This window comes from Bos taurus, chromosome 10 (genome assembly GCF_002263795.3).
Source record: "Bos taurus isolate L1 Dominette 01449 registration number 42190680 breed Hereford chromosome 10, ARS-UCD2.0, whole genome shotgun sequence".
Lineage (NCBI taxonomy): Eukaryota > Metazoa > Chordata > Mammalia > Artiodactyla > Bovidae > Bos > Bos taurus.
Genome location: NC_037337.1, coordinates 2687921 through 2711724, shown reverse-complemented (window position 1 = coordinate 2711724; position 23804 = coordinate 2687921).

Here is a 23804-nt window from a genome sequence, read left to right as displayed (position 1 = left end):
CAAGGTCATGCAAAACATTTTATGAAAGACAATTACATATTTACACTGAGGAAAACACATGATAAATAAAGACACTAAGGATATTGGTGGCTTGGTTTAGGGCAGTAGCCTCCAAATTTAAAAATGCATACTTCCTGAGGGTCTACCAAGTTTTCCAAAAGAATAAAAGCTTGGTTGGTTTTGAGGGAATCAATTTGAGACTCAACTCTTTCTTCAAAAATGGACCAGCTGACCACATCATATACAAATAAAGAATTATGTTGAATACCTGAAACTAATACATTATATGTCAATTATATCTCAATAAAAAAATATACGCCAGTTGAGAATGTCACTGACATAGAGACATTATGCTGATTCTCCTTTTGTTCTCTTCTCCAGTGTAGTGCTGTTTACAACAGCCAAGATGTGGAAGCAACCTAAACAGATGAGCTGATAAAGAAGATGTGGTACATATACATTGGAATATTACTCAGACATTAAAAAGAATGAAATAATGCCATTTACTCCAACATGGATGAATTTGGAGATTGCCATGCTAAGTAAAAGTTGGCTTAAAACTCAACATTCAGAAAACGAAGATCATGGCATCTGGCCCCATCACTTCACGGCAAATAGATTGGGAAACAAGGGAAACAGTGACAGACTTTATTTTGGGGGGCTCCAAAATCACTGCACATGGTGACTGTAGCCATGAAAATAAAAGACACTTGCCCCTTGGAAAAGTTATGACCAACCTAGACAGCATATTAAAAAGCAGAGCCATTACTTTGCCGACAAAGGTCCGTCTAGTCAAAGCTATGATTTTTCCAGTAGTCATGTATGGATGAGAGAGTTGGACTATAAACAAAGCTGAGTGCCGAAGAATTGATGCTTTTGACCTCTGGTATTTGGAGAAGACTCTTGAGAGTCCCATGGACTGCAAGAAGATCCAACCAGTCCATCCTAAAGGAGATCAGTCCTGGGTGTTCATTGGAAGGACTGATGCTGAAGCTGAAACTCCAATACTTTGGCCACCTGATGTGAAGAGCTGACTCATTTGAAAAGACCTTGATACTGGGAAAGATTGAAGGAAGAGGAGAAGGGGACAACACAGGATGAGATGGTTGGCTGGCATCACCGACTCTATGGACATGAATTTGAGCAAGCTCTGGGGCTTGTTTGTTGATGGACAGGGAAACCTGGCATCCTGCAGTCCATGGGATTGCAAAGAGTCAGATATGACTGAGTGACTGAACTGAACTGATACTAAGTAAAGTGAGTCAAACAGAGAAAGACAAATATATAATATTATTTATTTATAGAAGCTAAAAAATATGATACAAATGAACTTATTTACAAAATAGAAAGAAACTCACAGGCCTTAAACAACAAATTCATGGTTACCAGGGGAAACAGGTGGGTGGGAGAGATAGATTGGGACTTTAGGAATGACATGTACACATTGCTATATTTAGAATTATCAACAAGGACCTACTGTATAGCACAAGAAACTCTGCTCAATATTATGTAATAATCTAAAGGGGGAAATAATTTGAAAAAAAAAATAAGATACACATATATGTAAAACTGAATCACCTTACTGTACATCTGAAACTAACCCATTTTTAATCAACTATGCTCCAATATAAAATAAAATTTTTAAAGAAAGAAAGATCAACTTTCACTTACCCTAGTCCTACTATGGTGCACTGTCTCAGGATTTATAAAGCTCCAGGATGCCAAAGGACATCATCATTTCCATTCTGCATAATCATCACTCCTAAATGAGAATCCCTAGAGATCAAAGCCAGGAGCATAATGGTACAGAAGATGGCAAAGCCCAGAGCCTTATTTCATCTGAGCACTAACCTTTGGCAAGACTTCATGCCTTAAACACATATATGTTTTACAATTAGAAGGTAGAAAAGAAGACAGTTGTCCCTAGGATGGGTATCTGAATGAAAAGTGTACTTGAACCAAAGATTTTTATTGAGAAAAAGCCTCATTGGACAGGTTTAACAGTCAACACTGGCTTTGCAAATTCGACAGCCAACACATTTTCCATAAATAGCAGGAGCTAAATCTAAAGCCTCAAGGTTGTGACATACACATCTATATCTATATCCATATCCATATCCATCTCTCTCTATCTGTACACACAAATGTGAGGGGAAGAAATTAAAGCATTTTAATAAAAAGTACTGAGTTGACAAAAAAAAAAACTTTAAAATTAACGATATTTCTGTTTTCCAACTCTTTCTGAATATATCATATTCAACAAAATCCACAAAAGTAAAAAGTGATGGGAATAATTAATTATCCATTGGCAAGTTTTGATAAAGCTTTTTTAAAATACATTCCAGAAACTGGGAAAGAAAATTGCTCTACTGACTAGATAATACATTTATTTGGTAATCAGGTAGTTTTCCATTCCTTAATTTCAACATAATTGAAGTTATTAGCTTAAAAGATGTTATTAAAAATCATTTGTGATAACACAAAACTATGTTATCAAATATTTGACAAGGGTACGATTTGGAGGTATAACTTGGAAGAAGTTCAAAAATTCATATAACAAAACTCCTTCCATTCTTACATATTTATATGGGGACATGACTTTGGGTGCTTATATCTAGAAAATAAAAATATAAATAAAAGTGATGCTCATGCATGTATGCATGCTAAGTTACTTCAGTTGGGTCAGATTCTTTGCAACCCCATGGACTGTAGCCCACTAAGCTCCTCTGTCCGTGGGGATTCTCCAGGCAAGAACACTGGAGTGGGTTGCCATGCCCTCCTCTAGGAGATCTTCCCAACCCACTGAACGAACCCATGTCTCCTGTGGCTCCTGCATTGCAGGTGGATTCTTTCCCCCTGAGCCACCAACAGGGAAGCCCTAAAGTGATGTCAGTCCTATTTTACTCTAGCATGAGCAACATTAATTCATGGACTCACAAATTAACTGAACAGAAAAAAATCCATTAGTTTTATTAGGAGATAAATTTCCTTAAAATTTTACATCATGTTTAAAAGTCACTCATCAAGAATTTTAATTATCTATTATATTTTAATTAATTGTGCAGAAAAAAGTCATTATGATGATAACTCAATCTGGAAAATAGTTTCTTTCAAAAATAATTTAGAAAGAGTTTCATGGTAAGGCCAAACTTAGAAAAGATAAATTTCAATTTACCTAAATATTTCTGTTGCAGAGACATATGGTCATGATCAGAAAAAGAATTCTAAGCATAGTTATCTGGCATGCAAATTTAAGTCCAAGAATAAATGGAGTGACATAAAATTTCTGTTCAAAAAACTTATTTATCTTGTAAGCTGATGAAGTAGGGTATCAAATCTAAATGGCATTTGGATTTCCCTTGAAACATTTGAGAGACCAATATACACAATTAAGTGCAACAGAAATTATCATTCTTTGCAAATATTTTTAACTTACATTGAAACATAGTTACCCACTTTTAATTTTGGGGGGGGTGAGTTACACAATTTTCAAAATTCCTTGAGTAGGTATGGGAGAATAAAAATTTGAAACTAATGCCCTAGTGAACATTGCTAACTACACTATTTAGGAAAAGGTATGTTCCTTTATTTCTCACATAAGATTGCCTTGAATAATGTTTGTCTAACAGATTTAAGCCCAAGAGAACAGTAATAGATTTCAGCTTTAAACTGCCAACCCTGCCTTCTGATGCCCAGAAAGATCATGAGAAGACACGAGGATCCATGATCAGAAACACTCAGATAAAGAAGATAACGGTACATATATACAATGGAATATTACTCAGCCATCAAAAATGAAATCATCCCATTTACAGCAACATGGATGGTCCTGGAAATTATCATACTAAGTGAAGTAAGTCAGAGAGAGAAAGTCAAATATTATATGGTATAGCTTATAATAGAATCTTTAAAAAATGGAATAAAAAAATGATACAAATGAACTTGACAAAAAAGAAACCAACTCACAGACTTAGAGAACAAACTTATTGTTATTGGGGGGAAGGGTTGGGTGGAGGGATAGATTGGGAGTTTGGGCTTCCCTGGAGGCTCAGCTGGTAAAGAATTCACCTGCAATGTGGCAGACCTGGGTTTGATCCCTGGGTTGAGAAGATCCCCTGGAAAAGAGAATGGCCACCCAGTCCAGTATTCTGAACTGTACAGTCCATGGGGTCACAAAAAGACACGACAGTGATTTTCACTTTCACTTGGGATTAACATGTACACACTGCTATTACTTAAAATAAAATGCCTTTCCATGGAAAAAGTAAATAAATAAAAGGAAAAATAAATAAATAAAAGGAGAGAGAGAGATACTCTGCAGAGGCTCAGCTAGAAGCTGAGAGCATTCAAACTTCCCACTTCAGATAAGGACTGAAAGCAAAGGAATAATATCTAAGTACTGTTTAGCTGTTCCACTACTAAAGAAGAAAGTTTATTTCCAATGGAATTTTTTTTTAATTAATTTTATTTTTAAACTTTACATAATTGTATTAGTTTTGCCAAATATCAAAATGAATCCACCACAGGTATACATGTGTTCCCCATCCTGAACCCTCCTCCCTCCTCCCTCCCCATACCATCCCTCTGGGTCGTCCCAGTGCACCAGCCCCAAGCATCCAGTATCGTACATTGAACCTGGACTGGCATCTCGTTTCATACATGATATTTTACATGTTTCAATGCCATTCTCCCAAATCTTCCCACCCTCTCCCTCTCCCACAGAGTCCATAAGACTGTTCTATATATCAGTGTCTCTTTTGCTGTCTCGTATACAGGGTTATCATTACCATCTTTCTAAATTCCATATATATGCATTAGTATACTGTATTGGTGTTTTTCCTTCTGGCTTACTTCACTCTGTATAATAGGCTCCAGTTTCATCCACCTCATTAGAACTGATTCAAATGTATTCTTTTTAATGGCTGAGTAATACTCCATTGTGTATATGTACCATAGCTTTCTTATCCATTCATCTGTTGATGGACATCTAGGTTGCTTCCATGTCCTGGCTATTATAAACAGTGCTGCGATGAACATTGGGGTACACGTGTCTCTTTCCCTTCTGGTTTCCTCAGTGTGTATGCCCAGCAGTGGGATTGGTCTTTAGTTTCTTTAGGTAGATATATTCTAAGTATTTTATTCTTTTCGTTGCAATGGTGAATGGAATTGTTTCCTTAATTTCTCTTTCTATTTTATCATTATTAGTGTATATGAATGCAAGGGATTTCTGTGTGTTGATTTTATATCCTGCAACTTTACTATAATCATTGATTAGTTCTAGTAATTTTCTGGTGGAGTCTTTAGGGTTTTCTATGTAGAGGATCATGTCATCTGCAAATAGTGAGAGTTTTACTTCTTCTTTTCCAATTTGGATTCCTTTTGTTTCTTTTTCTGCTCTGATTGCTGTGGCCAAAACTTCCAAAACTATGTTGAATAGTAATGGTGAAAGTGGGCACCCTTGTCTTGTTCCTGACTTTAGAGGAAATGCTTTCAATTTTTCACCATTGAGGATAATGTTTGCTGTGGGTTTGTCATATATAGCTTTTATTATGTTGAGGTATGTTCCTTCTATTCCTGCTTTCTGGAGAGTTTTTATCATAAATGGGTGTTGAATTTTGTCAAAGGCTTTCTCTGCATCTATTGAGATAATCATATGGTTTTTATTTTTCAATTTGTTAATGTGGTGTATTACATTGATTGATTTGCGGATATTGAAAAATCCTTGCATCCCTGGGATAAAGCCCACTTGGTCATGGTGTATGATCTTTTTAAGGTGTTGTTGGATTCTGATTGCTAGAATTTTGTTTAGGATTTTTGCATCTATGTTCATCAGTGATATTGGCCTGTAGTTTTCTTTTTTTGTGGGATCTTTGTCAGGTTTTGGTATTAGGGTGATGGTGGCCTCATAGAATGAGTTTGGCAGTTTACCTTCCTCTGCAATTTTCTGGAAGAGTTTGAGCAGGATAGGTGTTAGCTCTTCTCTAAATTTTTGGTAGAATTCAGCTGTGAAGCCATCTGGACCTGGGCTTTTGTTTGCTGGAAGATTTTTGATTACAGTTTCAATTTCCGTGCTTGTGATGGGTCTGTTAAGGTTTTCTATTTCTTCCTGGTCAAGTTTTGGAAAGTTGTACTTTTCTAAGAATTTGTCCATTTCTTCCTCGTTGTCCATTTTATTGGCATATAATTGTTGATAATAGTCTCTTATGATCCTTTGTATTTCTGTGTTGTCTGTTGTGATCTCTCCATTTTCGTTTCTAATTTTATTGATTTGATTTTTCTCCCTTTGTTTCTTGATGAGTCTGGCTAATGGTTTGTCAATTTTATTTATCCTTTCAAAGAACCAGCTTTTGGCTTTGTTGATTTTTGCTATGGTCTCTTTTGTTTCTTTTGCATTTATTTCTGCTCTAATTTTTAAGATTTCTTTCCTTCTACTAACCCTGGGGTTCTTCATTTCTTCCTTTTCTAGTTGCTTTAGGTGTAGAGTTAGGTTATTTATTTGACTTTTTTCTTGTTTCTTGAGGTGTGCCTGTATTGCTATGAACTTTCCCCTTAGGACTGCTTTTACTGTGTCCCACAGGTTTTGGGTTGTTGTGTTTTCATTTTCATTCGTTTCTATGCAAATTTTGATTTCTTTTTTGATTTCTTCTGTGATTTGTTGGTTATTCAGCAGCGTGTTTTCTCAGCCTCCATATGTTGGAATTTTTAATAGTTTTTCTCCTGTAATTGAAATCTAATCTTACTGCATTGTGGTCAGAAAAGATGCTTGGAATGATTTCTATATTTTTGAATTTACCAAGGCTAGCTTTATGGCCCAGGATGTGATCTATCCTGGAGAAGGTTCCATGTGCGCTTGAGAAAAAGGTGAAATTCATTGTTTTGGGATGAAATGTCCTATAGATATCAATTAGGTCTAACTGGTCTATTGTATTGTTTAAAGTTTGTGTTTCCTTGTTAATTTTCTGTTTAGTTGATCTATCCATAGGTGTGAGTGGGGTATTAAAGTCTCCCACTATTATTGTGCTATTGTTAATTTCTCCTTTCATACTTGTTAGCATTTGTCTTACATATTGTGGTGCTCCCGTGTTGGGTGCATATATATTTATAATTGTTATATCTTCTTCTTGGATTGATCCTTTGATCATTATGTAGTGACCTTCTTTGTCTCTCTTCACAGCCTTTGTTTTAAAGTCTATTTTATCTGATATGAGTATTGCTACTCCTGCTTTCTTTTGGTCCCTATTTGCATGGAAAATCTTTTTCCAGCCCTTCACTTTCAGTCTGTATGTGTCCCCTGTTTTGAGGTGGGTCTCCTGTAGACAGCATATGTAGGGGTCTTGTTTTTGTATCCATTCAGCCAGTCTTTGTCTTTTGGTTGGGGCATTCAACCCATTTACGTTTAAGGTAATTACTGATAAGTATGATCCCGTTGCCATTTACTTTATTGTTTGGGGTTCGAGTTTATACACTGTTTTTGTGTTTCCTGTCTAGAGAATATCCTTTAGTATTTGTTGGAGAGCTGGTTTGGTGGTGCAGAATTCTCTCAGCTTTTGCTTGTCTGAGAAGCTTTTGATTTCTCCTTCATACTTGAATGAAATCCTTGCTGGGTACAATAATCTGGGCTGTAGGTTATTTTCTTTCATCATTTTAAGTATGTCTTGCCATTCCCTCCTGGCTTGAAGAGTTTCTATTGAAAGATCAGCTGTTATCCTTATGGGAATTCCCTTGTGTGTTATTTGTTGTTTTTCCCTTGCTGCTTTTAATATTTGTTCTTTGTGTTTGATCTTTGTTAATTTGATTAATATGTGTCTTGGGGTGTTTCGCCTTGGGTTTATCTTGTTTGGGACTCTCTGGGTTTCTTGGACTTGAGTGATTATTTCCTTCCCCAGTTTAGGGAAGTTTTCAACTATTATCTCCTCAAGTATTTTCTCATGGTCTTTCTTTTTGTTTTCTTCTTCTGGAACCCCTATGATTCGAATGTTGTAGCGTTTAATATTGTCCTGGAGGTCTCTGAGATTGTCCTCATTTCTTTTAATTCGTTTTTCTTTTATTCTCTCTGATTCATTTATTTCTACCATTCTATCTTCTAATTCACTAATTCTATCTTCTGCCTCTGTTATTCTACTATTTGTTGCCTCCAGAGTGTTTTTAATTTCATTATTCATTATATATTGACTCTTTTTTATTTCTTCTAGGTCCTTGTTAAACCTTTCTTGCATCTTCTCAATCCTTGTCTCCAAGCTATTTATCTGTGATTCCATTTTAATTTCAAGATTTTGGATCAATTTCACTATCATTATTCGGAATTCTTTATCAGGTAGATTCCCTATCTCTTCCTCTTTTGTTTGGTTTGGTGGGCATTTATCCTGTTCCTTTATCTGCTGGCTATTCCTCTGTCTCTTCATCTTGTTTAAATTGCTGAGTTTGGGGTGTCCTTTCTGTATTCTGGCAGTTTGTGGAGTTCTCTTTATTGTGGCTTTTCCTCGCTGTATGTGGGTTTGTACAGATGGCTTGTCAAGGTTTCCTGGTTAGGGAAGCTTGTGTCTGTGTTCTGATGGGTGGAGCTGTATTTCTTCTCTTTGTTCAGTCGCGCTGTGGGGAGGGAGGGAGGGATGCTGCAAACAAATAACACTGGTGTGCGCTCGCAGTGCCTCAGCCACACTGGGTCTGCCCCCGCTCACGGCGCGTGTAGCCTCCCTGCCCACACTGCTCGGGCTCTAGGTTGTTCCGCCGGGAACAATCCGAGGCTGGCCCTGGGTTGCATGTACCTCCCAGGTCCAAGCCGCTCAGGTTCAGGCACTCGGGTAGTCCTCAGAGGCGCAGACTCAGTTGGGCCTGAGTTTTGTGCTCTTCCCAGGTCCGAGCAGCTCAAGTGATGAGGTGTTTGGCGAGCGCCAATGCTGTGACTTATCGCCTCCCTGGCACTCGGTTATCTGGGTGTAAAACTGGCACACCTTCTCAAGCAGATGTTGACCATCCAGACCCCCAAGAAGTTTTAGTTAGCAAAGAAGCCTGCTTACAGTTTTATAGATAATGTCTCTCTGGGGCTGCGATTGCCCCCTTCCGGCTCTGGCTGCCTGTCACCGGAGGGGGAAGGTCTGCAGCTGGCTATCTCTGTTCAGTCCTTTGTTCCATGCGCGGGCCTGGCGATGTCTTAGGTTGGGGCTGGCTTTTTGCATGGTAGATATCCCACAGTCTGGTTTGCTAGCCCAAATTATTTCGCTCAGATAGTGCTCAGGGTATTCAGGCCAGATTCTTACTCTAAGCGATGCAGCCCGCGCTGTGCCTCCCTGCCCAGCCCCCGCTTGCTAATGGCGAGTGCAGGCGTCTGCGCTGCTTCTCCGCTGGGGGAGTTACCGTAGGACTCGCAATCTTCGAGTTTTAATTGTTTATTTATTTTTTTCTCCCTGTTATGTTGCCCGCTGTGCTTCCAAAGCTCGGCACAGATTCGGCAGTGAGAAGGTTTCCTGGTGTTTGGAAACTTCTCTCTTTTTAAGACCCTTCCTGGGACGGAACTCCGTCCCTCCCTCTTTTGTCTCTTTTTTTGTCTTTTATATTTTTTCCTACCTCCTTTCGAAGAGTTGGATTGCTTTTCTGGGTGCCTGATATCCTCTGCCGGCATTCAGAAGTTGTTTTGTGGAATTTACTCGACGTTTAAATGCTCTTTTGATGAATTTGTGGGGGAGAAAGTGTTCTCCCCGTCCTACTCCTCCACCATCTTGGCTCCTCCCTCTGTCAATCTCCAATGGAATTTTTAAAAACTGGAGCAGTCTGACACAGGGAGAGGTGTGTCAGTTGCTCAGTTGTGTTCGACTCTGTGACCCCATGGACTGTACCCCATGGCTCTTCTGTCCATAGGATTCTCCAGGCAAGAATCCTGGAGTGGGTTGCCATTTCCTTCTCCGGGGGATCTTCCTGACCAGGGATCGAATCTGGATCTCCCACACTGCAGGCAGATTCTTTACCATCTGAGCCACCAGGGAAGGGAGAGGGGTTCCCCCAAATTTGAGCATCATATATATTTAGATAGGCATTTTTATTTGAAGGTAGTTTCCATCTTGAAGTCTGCTGAACAAATGAGACTCCATAAATGATATGAAGAACAAATTTAACTCTTTCAAATGTCATAGCAATTTTGGAATTCTTGGGAACCTTGAATTTCATACATATACAAAACCTGTGTCTTAAATAAGATCAATATCTTGCCCAAGGTTACATAGCATTTTAGTGACAGATGTAAGAAAGAGACTGCTTTTCCGATCTTCTCTGTCATTTGCTCTTTCTACACTATGGCCTAAAAAGCTATGCCAAAAATAGTCTCTTGACAGCTGATTTCCCACATGACATCATCTAATAGTCTACATATTGGGAAGTGTTGTTAAGATCACTATCACAGCAACTAGCATAGCTTAAAACCCTGAGGAGAAAGAAGCCAGGTTCCTGTGTGCACGATACCTTCCTCAACATCATACTAAGAGGAAAATAACTTCAAAAACGCCACTAAAAACCCCTTTTTTCTAATGAATTCCATACCAACATTGATTTAAAAGCTTCATCTGGTAAAATTTCCCTCTTTCTCTTTCCTGAGATAGGAGAAACCTGTGGGTTCCTTTCCTAATCTGGCTGCTGTTCAAAGCAGAGAAAAATTCTGTGATTTTATGGCTGCATACAGCAAACATCACTCTCCTACAAGCAAGACAAAGAAAATAATACAGGGTTTATTTGCAATTAAATCTGTAAATAGGAGTTCAGGAAATATAAATCCAAACCTTCATCAGAAAACTGAACTAACAAGATGGGAAAAAACTTTTCCACCAAGCTACTGATACATCATTTTCTTGAAAACAACTATGATAGGCACATTGGCTCCTATTGGTTCGACTGTAAATAGCTAAATGAGTGCCTATAGATAATTGGCGTTTCCAGGATCTGGTTTATAGAAAGAAAGAGGAGGGTCCTTAAAATACACGTTCTACAAGATCTGCATTCAGACACAAATTAGATTTCATCCAGACTACAGAAGAGAATAGCTGACTGATAGAATAAGCTGGAAAGGACTTGACTGGCAGACCTGAGTTTTGACAGGAGGTTAAAATAGGAGAGGGAACAGGAAAGCAAGAAGGTGCAGGGAATGAGGACCACAGAGCACAGCACCGGTCAGCTAGACAACTGGAGGTTGATTGGGCCCTGGGGAACAAAAGAAAAGAGGTACAGAGAAGATTTTGAATTATTTTGATTCCCAAGAGACTGGGACTTCTCGCTCCAAGGAGGAGTCAGAAAAGGAGCAATGCTCAAGTAAAAGTCCAGAGAAGCCAGTGGGCCAGCTGCCCTCTCCCCCCAAAATCAGGGCTGAGCAAGGAGGAGATGGTGAGGACGAGGGCCAGCACCAGCTGCCCATTTTAAATTTCAAGTACTCAGATGCAAAAAGGAAATGAAAGACCAAACCTATCAGCTGACTTTGAACTTTTCTTTGCCTCCAAGGGAGAATCTCATCATTGCGTTTTCTGGGGTACTGTATTCAGGCCACACTCATGCACCTATGAATTTAAAGTACTGTCAGTAAGGGCACTGTGTCATGAGCCTGCTTATGTCCTATGTCCAGACAGTTCTCCAGGTATATGGGAGATTGTTTTAAAAACTGTGCAGCTTATCTCATGAGTCACCTAATGTTTAGGATCATGGACTAGAGCTCTGGGGATTATGTGATCCTTGTAGTCACTACGAGGGTTGGGCAAGCTGTAGTTATTTCATGCTGTGACACTCAGGTCTGTGTTCATAACAAAGAATGGTTTCTCTGTTAATGAAGTTGAATGCATCACGCAGACACTATGTTTTCCCATTGATTTCAGGAAATATCATGGACAGAATTTGTATTTACGTCCTAGGTCTCTGACTGTAGCTGTAATTTCTCCTATAATGAAGGCCTGTTAACTTGAACTTCTTCCAACACTGAACATTAAAAATCACGGGCTTACTTAAGTCACTTCAGCATTTTATAAAATGAGGTGTATATTTAGTTAATGAAACAGTTTTTTTTAACATGTACAACTCAAAACTAGGAAATAAGAAATAATTAGAGTCCTATCTCTGTTCCCTGTGCATTGTCTGAGACCCCACAGCTCTTCTCACCTGAGCTCTGTTTTACGAGATTGGCCTCAGACATTCCCCAACTCTTCACATTCCTCCCCTCAGGATACCTTGATATCCCCAGGGCTTCTGAATGGGGCAGTTTTATATATCCATTTCCTTTGTGGAATGTCAGACTCCCTCCTGGAGACCATGACCTCCAGTTGCACTTGGCGTCTCCAGGTATCTCTGGGCGCCCCTCCACCGGCAGTTCTCTGCCTGCCTATAGCAGGGGAAAGCAGCAGAGCAGCTCTGCCCTGCTCAGGGTCGCTGTCCACTTCACTTTGTTCACTGGAATATGGAGATGGGACTAACGTAGTGGCTGGAGGCCCACAAGTTCTGACTTTAAAGCTGCCTAAGGGCTTCCCTCGTGGCTCAGCTGGTAAAGAATCCGCCTGCAATGCGGGAGACCTGGGTTCGAACCCTGGGTTGGGAAGATCCCCTGAAGAATGGAAAGGCTACTCAGTCCAGTATTCTGGCCTGGAGAATTCCATGGACTAAATAGTCCATGGTGTTGCAAAGAGTCAGACACGACTGAATGACTTTCACTCACTTAAGCAAAAGGCTTAACTGATTTGCCTACCTTACTTTGTCCTCCCTTCAACTGCAAGGTGCAGAGCCTGTGAAATTCTCAATGGCCTCATCTGCTTAGAAAGGCTGATTTAAACTCTTTGAGGACCTAATCATCTTTGTGATGTTATGACAATAGTCAAGAAACAAAGTACATTTCTAATGGGGTGGAGGTGGCTGTGTGTTGATGACTAACATGTCCTCCCTAAATGTTTTATTTCCCTTGCAAACAATGAGAGTAGTTACTCCTGATTCACTTTGTCAGGTGAGAAATTCGTCTTTGAAATCTCACTGGACAGTTAAGATATTTTAGATCCCATTTGAATTCTTATTACATATTTCACTAAAAAGCCAATGGGAGCAAAACTTTTTACGATAAGTCAATAACTTGAATGTTAGACCTTAGGACCCTGAGTGTCAGACCTTTAACCTGAGGGACTAATGGGTGGCAAAAACACTGAGGCAAAATACTTCATTTCCTCCATTAAAATTGCTTCCATATTTAGCATTCTAAGGGTAATAACTGATATTTGTTTAGCATCCATAAAAATTACAAAGCTTGGTGCTTATTTGTGGAGGGTTTCCCATTGCCTGAAAAAAAAAAAAACTAAAAAAAAAAGGAATTATGGACTTATAAAATTAAATTTATAAATTAAGGAATTGAAATAAGTCTTCGAGATTCCCAAAATTTTAAATATCTGTTCTTTCATCGAAGCTGGCAACAGCTTTGTGAAGTACGTAATTTTATGTCCACACTGGAAATGAGGAAACAGGGCTCAGAGAGGTGAAGTGACAATGAACAGCATACAAAAAGAAATTTTCAGACAGGAGTCTATTCTGTCCACAACCAGGTGCATCACTTTCAGCTCCCAACAAGCTGTAAATGTAAAAGAACCCACACTTTACTGGCACTTATTTTTTCTCTGATGTGCTTCCTTTCATCATGTTGATCCTAATTTATGACCTATATCATTTTCCTTCTCCCTGAAGAACTTCTTTTAACATTTCTTGTAAGGCAAGTCTGTCAGAGACAAATTCCCCCAGGTTTTGCTTGTCTGAGAAAGCCTCTATTTCTCTTTCACTCTTATAGGATAATTTTGCTGGATACTAAATTCTAGTTCGGGGGGTTTTCTTTTAACACTTTAAATACTTCACTCCTCTGTCATCTTTGAATAGATTCTGATTAGAGGTCTCATGAAATTCTTAACTTTGTTCCTCCATAGGTTCCTTCCTCTCTAACCTTATTCAAGATTCTCTCTTTGTCTTTGGTTTTCTGAAGTTTGAAAATATGTCTAGGCATATTTATTTTTTTTAGTATTTATTCCCTTTGATCTCTGAACTTCTTGGATCTGTGGTTTGGTTTCTGCCATTAATTTTAGAAAACGCTCAGCTATTGTCACAAGAAAGAATGAAAGAAAGAAATACGGAGGGAGGCAGGAAGGAAAGGAGGCAGGAAGGAAAAAGAGGAAAAGACAGAGCACATGTCTGTGTAACATCTCAAGAATGTTAGAACCAGGTTACCGTCAGAGTTTGGATAATGTCAAGATGACACCTTGGAACAGTGTGGGGGAGAGTCGTACTCTCCCGGGAAGTCCATTAGAGTACCACACTAGAGAGGAGAGACACAAATGTGTAGGGAAGAGTCCAGAAAAGCAAGGTCACATCTAGGGACCTAGAAAGCATGCTGAGCTGAGCAAACAATACCTGCAGAATGGACAATCAAGTTAGAGGGCAAAGTAGAGGAATGGAAATGACATGTGTAGTACAAAGTGTACAAAACATATCATTGAGAAGATGTAGCCAAGATCACATTGTTGCTGTTCAGCTGCTAAGTCGTGTATGATTCTTTGCGACCACATGGACTGCAGGATGCCAGGCTTCTCTGTCTTTCATTATGCCCAGAATTTGCTCAAACTCATGTCCATTGAGTCAGTGATGCCATTCAACCATCTCATCCTCTGTCAATCCCTTCTCCTTTTGCCTCCAGTCTTTCCTAGCACCAAGGTCTTTTCCAATGAGTCAGATCTTTTCCAATGAGTCAGCTCTTCACATTAGGTGGCCAAAGTATTGGGGCTTCAGCTTCAGCATCAGTCCTCCCAATGGATATTTAGGGTTGATTTCTTTTAAGATTGACTTCTTTGATCTCCTTATAGTTCAGGTAACTCTCGAGAGTCTTCTCCAACACCACAATTCGTAAGCATCAATTCTTTGGTGCTTAGCCTTCTTTATGGTCCAACTCTCACATCTGTACATGACTACTGGAAAAACCACAGCTTTGACTAGATGGACCTTTGCTGGCAAATGATGCCTCTGCTTTTTAATACACTATCTAGGTTTGTCATAGCTTTTCTTTCAAGGAGCAAGCATCTTTTAATTTCATGACTGCAGTCACTATCCACAGTGATTTTGGAGCCCAGGAAAATAAAGTCTGTCACTGTTTCCATTGTTTTCCCATCTATTTGCCATGAAGTGATGGGACCAGATGCCATGATTTTAGTTTTTTGAATGTTGAGTTTTAAGATTATATTAAACCTGACAAAGCAGAGCCCAGTAAAGATCAAGAAAGCTCCCCAAATATGCCACATCTCATAAGGTACTGGTCCAAGCTTTAAAACCTCCTTGCTTTGTTGATTGGGTTTGCTTGACTGACAGCAAGGGAAAATGGGTGGTGGTGGGGGGGGGGAGCAGTCTACAGTAGAGCAGGGCTCTCTTTCCCCCATTGGCTACAACATACAAGTTGCCCTTTGTCCTTATCCTAAGTCAAGCCATACTCTACCCCACCTCAAGGCCATTTTTGTGCTCTTTCCCCTGCTCTTCCCACATATTTTCTAATTATATATGTTATTTTTGCTCATTTGACTTCCACCCCCCGCCACTACCTATAGGGTGCAGGAGGGCAGGTATAAACTCAGTTTTATTCACCACTAAATAACCTGCAGGGCTTAAAACAGGTACAAACCCATGAATATTTAATAAATGAATGACTAGCTAGGCCACTGTGGTGAGAATTCTCATTCCTTTCACACAATCACCAGAATAGGACATGGATGAAAGGTAGCATCAGAGCTGACTAAGGAAGGAGAGGGAGAAGAGGTGGAGGAGGGAGGCAGTAAGAGTGTAAAAGTGATAGCTAAGAGACTAAATCATCTGTCAAGGTAATGGGGCACTGGAACAGCTCTGATGCAAACATTTAACAAGCCATGACTGGGAAGCCAAGCATCTTGAGAGGGAATAGTATACAGTGCAGAATGCTTGAGGTAAGGCAAGCTTCACATACCCAATGGTCACTTCTTAACAGTGCCAAGTGGGGCTATTTTAACAGCACTAGTGCTGACAAGTTAACAAGAGCTCAAACTTCCATTTGATTTCACTGGCTTCACAAAGTAGTGTGACCCTACAGGAAAACTAAGTTTCTTAAGACAACTAGAAATGCAAAGAATTGGACATGAGTCAAAAATGCCTCACTTTCCATATTTACAAAGCTAATTATCCTCTTAAGAAAGGAGAAATTAAATATTTGAATGAAGTAAGAGCAACCTAGTGACTTTATTTAAAATTTGTTATCTAGTTTGATAATAGCTTGGCTGGTAAAGAATTTGCCTGCAATGAGGGAGACCTGGGTTCAATCTTTGGGTTGGGAAGACCCCTGGAGAAGGGAATGGCTACCCACTCCAGTAGTCTGGTCTGGAGAATTCCATGGACTATATAGTCCATGGGGTCACAAAGAGTTGGACACAACTGAGCAACTTTCACTTTCTTTATCTAGTTTAAAACCAGCAAAAATTCATCACTTTCACCTGAGTTGCTTATCAGTCAAATCTATACACCTGTTAAGATACTAAGTTAAAACATTATGTGGTTGAAAAACTAGTTTGATCTGATTGAATTGATCCAATAAGACTTGTGTCTATGATACTAGGAATGTTTGATTTTGGTTAAATCTGTTGGGATACTAAATCCTTGGACTTCTTCTGAAACACAAAGGAGGTATATTTCTGTCCATCTTATTACCGGGGTGGCCAGAGGTGGTATATTTGTCTCCATCTTATTACCAGGTTGGCCAAAGAGTTCATTTGGGTCATATATACGATTTCCATTGAGGACTGATGGTTATCCAAATTGAAAGTGCTATGTGTATATGTAATTTTTCCCCTAAATCAAAGAATGAAAGCCCAAGGCCACTCAGCTACTAAGCTCAAATCACAAATTTAAGGTCATCAGTTGAATACCATAAATTTCTAAACATATTCATAGACTAATTTTTGTTGTTGCTATTAAATTAGGACATTTTATCAACATAGTTTAGAACTTTCAAATACTATGTCTTTTAATTTGTTTGTTTCCTCTCTCCCTTGTTGAACTTAAGTCTACAAGAATAAAATTTTGGTTCTATTCACACTGAGAAATTATTTGACCAAATGTTAGCGCTATATGATAAGATGAAAAGGACTCATCCCTACCTATTTTCTTGATGGTATCTTTGCTCTCCCCTTGTGTTTACCACTGATAACACTCAACATCTTTCTAAGCAATCTCTCCTAAGTCCTCTGAGCTGATAATCAGAGCAAATTCAGGTCTTTGAACATCTAAAACAAACTAAATAGGAAGAAATTCGAGTGCACATACACATTTCACATTTTAAAATTTTAACTGAAGATAGGAAAGGGATAGATGAAAACAGTTGAAAGATTCCAGATGTTTACCGACATAAAAGTGATGACTTAAGGAGTAAAGAAGCAAGTAAAGAGTAAAGGAGTAAAGAAGGGTGGGCCTAAGGATAATCTGGCTGAGAATGGAAAGCAGTGGTTCTCCATGAACTGGGATGTGGGCTTCCAGAGGACATTCGACAGTGCCTGGAGACATTTCTGATTGTCACAAGTGAAGTGAATGCTACAGCCATCTAGTGGGTACAAGCCAAAGATGCTGCCGAATATGCTCCAATGCATGAGACAGCCTCACCCCCATAAAGAATGATACGGCCCCAAAGAATAGTGTCAAGGCTGAGAAACCCTGTTCTAAAACAATCAGTATGCTGTTCCTGTCTCTTCAGCATCCCCTTAATATGTTGGAAATGTTTACCTTTTAGGTTTTTCAAAATGAAAATATATTCCACAAAGCATTATGCTTTCCTATTGCCAAAGTTGGGTGGTAGACTACTAGGCACATTCTTTCTTTTCCTAACTCCCCAGTACAATCTAATTCTCTAATACAACCTAGCCCCAATGTCCTTATTTATGTGCCTGACAACTATGAACAGGGAATAAGCTTCCTTTTTTATAAGATTCTTGGGAGACTGTTTAGGGACAATATCATGTCTCTCTTGCCTGACATTCCACACTGCAACATCAGTTCAAGGGTTGCAGTCCAAGGCGGGGGTATCACCTAGTAGAAGAAAAAGGAAGAAAGAAAGGGGGTGCTGATATAATGATATAACATCCTGATCCAAAGTCCTACAAGTCACGTCAGTGGGACACTTCAATGGGACACTCTGAGGCCAGGACAGCTGCCAGTGAGAAGATAAGTTTGTCATTTCCCACCTTCCCACTCAACCCACAGGTAAACTAGATTATTCTAGATTCTTCCAAGGCTTCAAATATATGAGTCCCTGAGGTCCTGATCAGATTCATGATTATTAAGCATTAGAAATGATTGCTCTATAATAAATATATTTTTCTTTATAAAAGACAGAATATAAGAGGTGAAAAAAAAATCAATTCATGTATTACCTGCAAACCTAAATTGTCCAAGATGGCATTTAATCTAATTTTAGGTTTTATTTTATTTTATTTTATTTTTAATTTTAGGTTTTAAATGAAATGACAATAATCTTAAACACTTTCTAGGAAATAGAAATTTAAAGACTTATGTTACTAGATTATGTAAAAAAGAGACAAATATCCACCTTATACCATTTCTACTTTGATTAAGAATGTAACAACTACTATATATTAGATTTAGTCTTTTATCAGCTTAAACTCCTTTATTGGCATCTTACTGCACTATGAATAAAATTTAAATTTCTAAAGATCCATCTAGGCAAAATAATTATTTTTTAAAGACCAATAATGTGAGTAAATCTTGCCCCTCCATATCTGAGATAATAAATGTGTCAAAATTGTTAAAATAAAATAAAATGGAGATGAATCCTCTGAGTATACAAAATCAGTTAAACTATGTAAGCAAAACTTAACTTAGGTTGTTTCTTGTAAATGCCTCTGATAGTCATAAATTAAAGTTAAGTCATCCACCTAAAATTGTATAAGAAAATCACATATATTCCCTGGCTGTCTAGACAACTATCCCCAACCCCCTGTCAAGGTTAAACAGCTTCTTCATTTTCACTTTATATGCCATCTTGTGACATCATGCCTCTGATCTTTTTACCACTTTCAATATTTTAAGTTTGAAGTATTCCTTTTTGCAAACAGCTTCTCTCTCACTCAATAAAATATTCATATAAAGTAAAAATTAATAATAAAAGTCCCTCCGTGATGGTTGTTATTTCCCCTGCTCCTCCTGGCACCCTGGGCTCCCTGTCCCTAACTTCCTGTCTGTCATTCAAACATTCCAACCTCTTTCTTGCTGCAGTGCCTTGGAACTCACTCTTCAGCCTGCACTAGAGCACTCTTCCTTAAGTTTTTGCAGCATGGCTGACTCTTATTCTCAGGCCTCAGCTCAAGTGCCACCTCTTTAAAGAAACCTCCCTAGACCACTTCTCACCTGCACACCAGTTATTTTCACATGAGCCCATTTCCTTTCCCTCTGTGCACCCTTTACAATTATCATTAATCTTTTCAGGATGCTTTTTACATATTGCCTGTCTTTCACCACCAGAAGGCTAGCTCCCTGAGCACAGGAATCTTACCTGCAGTTGTTGACTGCTGCCAGAGCCTCACAGTACCTGGCATGTGACAGTGACTGACCACATTTGTTGCATTAATGAAGGAAGAATCTAAAAAAATGGCACTGAAGAATTTATTTGCAGGGCAGCAATAGAGAAACAGACAGAGAACAGACTTATGGACATGGGGAGAGGGGAGGAGAGGGTGAGATGTATAGAAAGAGTATCATGGAAACTTACATTACCATATGTAAAATAGATAGCCAATGGGAATTTGCTGTATGGCTCAGGAAACTCAAACAGGGGGTCTGCATCAACCTAGAGGGGTGGGATGGGGAGGGAGATGAGGGAGGTTCAAAAGGGAGGGGATACATGTGTACCTATGGCTGATTCATGCTGAGGTTTGACAGAAAACAACAAAATTCTGTAAAGCAATTATCATTCAATTAAAAAATAATTAATTAAAAAAAAAGAAGTCCATATGAGCAAGACATTTTCCACAAGCAGAGATCATTCAAACTATTTCTTCCAGAAATTTCAAATGTGAAATCACATGACCTGAGCCAGTATGCAGAAGCCAAAGTATCACATGACCTGAGTCAATATACAGAAGCCAAAGTATCAGTTCCTAAACTCTGAAAGGAGCAGGACATAGAAATTAGCAGATACACTGACATTATTGAATACACCATACAAATGACCTAGTTTGCCAGAGAAAGGTAGTGTGTCTGTGTTTTACAAGTTGATCCAGCAAAATAACATAAAACAGTCCCCTTTCTGTATCAGCATAAATTGAATTTGTATGCTCTTTGCAAAAGTGAACATCTTATAAATCACTTCCACCAAGTGGAAATTATAAAGAAATAAAGTGGAAACTATTCTAAAGACTTCTGTAAACAACACATCTTGTGGGAAAGTTAAATAATAACAATGTATTGACAAAGGAAGGCAATTGGAAAACTCATTAACTGAACATTAAATAAACATATATATGTACCTATATATGTACAAGACTAAAGCATTTCCAGGTTATTACACAACACTGTAGTACAACTGCAGTCTAGATACTGAAAGAAAAGATACACCAATTATATGAAAACCTTACCCTATCATCTGATAAACTTCAATATTTAAAATAAAAAGCTGTATATTCCAGTTATTAGAGAAAAGCACAAAACAAAGTCTAGGTTTACAAAGTTGTCAAATTCACAAAAGTTGGAAGTTGAAAAAAAAAAAAAAAAAGAACTGGCTTATAAAAAATAATGCTTAAAATGTTTTAAAAAGTATAAATAATAATTTAAACTCTAAGGCACATAAGGTCCTTCTGCTCACCTGCCTCGGTTTCTGCCGCCGGCATCATGGATGTGAGTCTCAGGGTGGTCAGACCCACAGCAAAGCGATGACCTTTGCCACACAGGTGCTTCCCAGGGAAGCATGATCGAGGACCCTAGAGTCTTAGTTAAGTCTTTCATACATGGGGGTCAACCTGTGAAATCACTGATGCTTTTCGTATTTTTAGGACATGAGGGTTCTGTTTCCAAATCTTGATCCTCTTCCTCTCAGTCAGTTTGCACTCACCTTCAGCTGTAATGCTGCATGTGTTTCAGAGTATAATCAAATATAATAGCTTCCTCCAAAGCCAGTGGAGGTGATTTCAGATGAGCTGTTTCAAATCCTAAAAGATGATGCTGTTAAAGTGCTTCACTCAATATGCTAGCAAATTTGGAAAACTCAGCAGTGGCCACAGGACTGGAAAAAGCCAGTTTTAATTCCAATCCCAAAAAAGGCAATGCCAAAGAATATTCAAACTAACATACTATTGTACTCATCTCATATGCTAGTAAAGAAACTTTAAAAATCCTCCAAGCCAGGCTTCAACAGTATGTGACCTGTGAACTTCCAGATGTTCAAGCTGGATTTACAAAAGGCAGAGGAACCAGAGATAAAATTGCCACATCCGTTGGATCATTGAAAAAGCAAAAGAGTTCCAGAAAAACATCTACTTCTGCTTTATTGACCACGCTAAAGCCTTTGACTGTGTGGATCACAACAAACTGTGGACCATTTTTAAGGAGATGGAAATAGCAGATCACTTTACCTGCCTCCTAAGAAATTTGTATGCATGTCAAGAAGCAATAGAACTGGACATGGAACAATGGACTGGTTCAAAATTGTCCGGGGCGGGGGGGAAGTACCTGAAAGCTGTATATTGTCACTCTGGTTATTTAACTTATATGCAGAGTACATCATGCGAAATGCCAGGCTGGATGAAGCACAAGCTGGAATCAAAATTGCTGGAAGAAATATCAATAATCTCAGATATGCAGATGACACCACCCTTATGGCAGAAAGTGAAGAAGAACTAAAGAGCCTCTTGATGAAAGTGAAAGAGGAGAGTGAAAAAGCTGCCTTAAAGCTCAACATTCAAAAAACGAAGATCATGGCATCCAGTTCCATCACTTCATGGCAAATAGATGGGAAAATAATGGAAACAGTGACCAACTTTTTATTTTCTTTGGCTCCAAAATCACTGCAGATGGTGACTGCAGCCAAGAAATTAAAAGAGACTTGCTCCTTGGAAGAAAAGCTATGACCAAACTAGACGCATATTAAAAAGAGACATTACTTTGCCAACAATGGTCTGTCTAGTTAAAGCTATGGTTTTTCCAATAGTCATGTATGGATGTGAGAGTTGGACATTAAAGAAAACTGAGCGCCAAAGAATTGATGCTTTTGAACTGTGGTGTTGGAGAAGACTCTTGAGAGTCCCTTGGACTTCAAGGAGATCAAACCAGTCAATCCTAAATATTCCTGAATATTCAATGGAAGGTCTGATGCTGAAGGTGAAGCTCCAACACTTTGGCCACCTGATGCGAAGAACTGATTCACTGGAAAAGACACTGATGCTGGGAAAGATTGAAAGCAGGAGAAGAAGTGGACAACAGAGGATGAGATGGTTGGATGGCATTACCGACTTAGTGGACATGAGTTTGAGTAAGCTCCAGGAGTTGGTGATGGACATGGAGGCCTGGCGTGCTACAGTCCATGGGGTCGCAAAGAGTTGGACGTGACTAAATGCCTGAACTGAATTAACAGCTTCCCAGGTGGTGCAGTGGTAAAGAATCTGACTACCAATGCAGGAGACACGAGAGACCTGGTTTCGATCCCTGGGTTCGGAAGATCCCCTGGAGTAGGAAATGGCAACCCACTGCAGTATTCTTGCCTGGAAAATTTCATGGACAATGGAGCCTGGTGGGCTACAGCCCATGGGGCCACAGAGAGTCAGACATGACTGAGCAAGTGAGCACACAGCACACACACACATAATTAAATATAAGCCAAGAAGCCGGCCATACAATTGTTGGTAGCTATCAGCAAATATATTAATTAAATACATATATTAAAAACTTGTATTCAGCACATTTGTATCACAACCAGGTGAAGAGCATCCAAAGAGAGGAATTTTAATACAGAATCTTACAACCCTCTTCCCCCTTCTCCCACCAGGCTCCTCTGTCCATAGAGTCTTCCAGGTGAGAATACTGGAGTAGGTTGCCTCTTTCCCTTAATATTTACTAATTTAATTCTATTTTAGAGTTCTCTACACATAACTGCTTAAGATAAATTACCGGCCTTTGATTGACTTTCTTAAACAATGATAAATTGTGGTTAAGACAAGTATTTCCTGTGTACACACAATGTCAAGTTTACTTAGACCTCTGAGGCAAGAGGGTTGCCTCGCTGGTACTACTGCATTCAAGAAGGCATAATGAGGTTGGTTCATAGAATGTGGAAGTCAAATCTGGAGACCTGAACCAAATGCACTGCCAGGATAAAGAGGTATTGCTGGCAGGAGCAGGGTGCAGACTGGACAGAGTGTGTCTCTTCTCCTTCCAGCCTTCTGAGGCACTCTCCAGTGCTTCCTACAGGTATCCTCACTGAAACCCAGCAGGCAAAAGAGAAACGTGTTTTGCACAGTCCCAGTCCCAGCATTACAAACTGAGTACAGACAGGTGGATCTGAAACTGAAAACCAGCAGCACATCCCTGACCTCAGGGATCCCACCTGACCTCAGGGCTCAGTAGTGTGTTCACTTCACCCGCCTCTTGGCAACAACTCGGGGCTGTTCATTTGAAAAATCCAACTTGTCTCCTCCAGAAACAGATACGGGTTTTTGTTATTAATGTTGAAACAGAGCACACAAGTCACCCACTAAATCTCCACTAACAGAAGCAATGAAACTGACGCCAGAGATGAATAAACGCAACCT